Genomic DNA, 2,871 nt, shown 5'->3' with positions numbered 1-2,871 from the left:
GACCCGTTCTCCTCTTCATCTGTTCATCTTTGCGCTTCATGACCTCATCCTGCATCTTGTTCTGCTCCACTGACCTATGCCTCACCCTGCACTCATGTATCCACCTTCCACCTCTTTGCCACACCTTGCCCTCTTCTTCATTTGTCATTTCACCTTGAACCCTTAGCCTTTGCATGCATCTCTTCATCCTTCCTGGTGTTCTACCTTGCCTTGCCTTGACCTCTTCTCCTTTCGCCGTTTCCTCTTCTCCTTCTGCCGTTTCCTCTTCATGCCTTGGCCTCATCACATGTCCCTTCATCCCCTTGGCCGTCACCACCTTCTTCTCTCCTTCTTCTTCCTCACGACTTCTCCTCTGCGCTATGGCCTAACTTCGCATCACGCGTCTGTGTCTACCTAGACCTGAACCTATTCTTTTCTTCACCCCATGCTCCACCACCTTGCTGTTTTCCCTTTCCACCTTGGCATCTCTTCTGCACACACCTCTGCATTGCCACAGGCTTCTGATTGCTCTCTTGACCTTGCCCCAGTGTCGTTCCTCTTCTTCATCCCACGGCTCCACTTGCCACTCCACTGTGCCTTGTGCACTTGTCTCTTGAACCTGTTCACCATTTCCCACACCTTGTGTGCCTCCTTGTCCTATCACCTGTCTGCCATTTTTGGTCACTAGTCCACTACATGCACCTTGTGTGCCTAACCCTGTCACCTATGCTTCCTTTCCACCGTTTGCACCTTGTGCACCTACCTATTTCACTCACGTGCCTACCGTGCCTTCCTTGGTCACCTCCACTCCTTGTGCATTTTTTGCATTCGCCTTCGTGCCTACTGTGCCACTTGGTCTTGGACTTGCACCTCCTGTGCTCCTCATCACCACCTCTTCACCTTGAGCATTTACTTGATTTGACTTTGGTACAAGGATACTGCTCTTTTTTCCTTCCGTGCCTCCCGCATCTCTCGTCTCCATCACTGCGCCTCTAGACTCCGTCACTGTGCCTCTCGTGCCTCTGGTCTGCACCATGCCTATAGCATCTTGGGGTTTCACGCATCTCGTGCCACTTGTCTTCACCAATGCGCCTCCTGCGCCACTGCCTCCACACCTCGCACCTTCCGTGCCATTCATTATGCATCTCACACCTCCCGTGCCGTTCACTATGCATCTCGCACCTCCTGCACCGTTCACTTGGGCCTTCGCACCTTCTGTGCCACCCGCTTGGTGCCTCGCGCCTTCTACGCCATTCTTCAAACCCGCACTCCTCACGAGCTGCGTCCACCTTATGCTTCGCACCATCTTGGATCTCGCATTTTTTGTGCCACCCGTCACATCGATTGGACCCTAAGTCACCTGTTTGCCAGTCGTCTCACTCGATATGTACCTTGCACTCCCACGACACGGTTCCACTTCCCTACCTCCACTGGTCATCCCTTTTGTCTCTTTGGCCACCGTTCCAGATCCATGCACACCTAGTTTCGAAGCCTCTCCCAAGGAACACCCGTTTCCCTTGGTTAATGGGTAGGACGTATCCACATCATCCCCACCTAATACTTTTGATGCGTCATCCGAGTATGACCCATCCGAGTCCTCCCCATCCAATTTGCCGCAATCCACCAGGCATGCCTTTCCCCTTTCTACTCTAGCCTTCCACCATCTCTCACTCCACCCGCGCCATTTTTCCTCCTCCGAGTCCTCATTTTCACTTTTACTCTCTGACTCACTCGTCGTTTCATCCTCCATTTTGCTCCCGGACTCCTCTCAGCCATTCTCCAACTCTTTCTTCACATAAAGATCCATCACCAACTTGAACATGACCATGAACTCATGGCGCCACCTGGCTGTCTCACCCTCGGTGTCATACCGCTGCACTAGCCATTCCAAGTACCCCATGAAGTTAGTAGCATGTTCACTCACTCTGGAACTGCCCTCATCACATCAACTATGGCTTCCATCTCCGACTTCCCACTCCTCATCGCCCACAGTATCTCCTTCTTCTCATGTGCATAAGATTGACTTCGCACATTACGTGATGCCATACCTCAATACGCGATCCGCCTTGAAGGCTCGTGACACCTTGAGGTTTGCTTTGATACCAAGTGTAAGGGACCAGTGTCTCAGACTTTTAGTCTCCAAGTCGTGGCACCTCACGTCAAACCCATTGCCGAGTCCCAACCTCCCTTAATGTCTCGGTTCTAATACCACAATCCCCTTATACACAGCGTTAGCCAAACATGACCCCTGGCACGGGCTGATCACTGAGTATCCCATTGCACCATGCCCCACTAGGCAAGCCCTTAGGCTTCACGGTCTTCGGTCTTCAGAGTCACATGGGTCACCAAAACCCCAAGAACGTCCACCGCGCAATGTCCTAACCAACCCATGTTTCCTTCCTAGTTAGCGACCTTTACATGGGTCGGCATGCTTGACCCCTTGGGCTCACTTTGAGTCCTGGCTTGGTACCAAACGGTTCATGATTTATACAATGATATGGAGAACAAACATGGCCCTCACCGTTCCCCACTCACTTTCACGTGCACTCAACCCATCCCATGTTTTGCTTTCCTATGTGTGCGCTTCAATGTGCACCACAAGATCACAACCCACAAGATGGCATCATGATGTTACTTGCAAGATGATACTAAATGGAGTGCCAAACGGTCGCTAAAACATGTACAAGCAATAGGGAGCAAAAACGGCCGGTTTAGGGTTTTGGGTTTTGGGTTTTGGGTTAGGGTTTTGGGTTTAGGGTTTAGGGTTTCAGGTTTCAAGTTTCGGGTTTTGGGTTTAGTGCTCTGACCTAGGCTTCATGGATAATCCTTTGACCTATACATATAAACGAAGTGCAGTGGATAGATGGGGATCGTGTAGAGACATTTTGAAGT

The sequence above is a fragment of the Dipteris shenzhenensis genome, unplaced genomic scaffold (assembly GCF_047967505.1).
Source record: "Dipteris shenzhenensis isolate YYH24624 ecotype China unplaced genomic scaffold, Dip_SZ_1.0 scaf0109, whole genome shotgun sequence".
NCBI lineage: Eukaryota > Viridiplantae > Streptophyta > Polypodiopsida > Gleicheniales > Dipteridaceae > Dipteris > Dipteris shenzhenensis.
Note: the sequence above shows the minus strand (reverse complement) of the source record.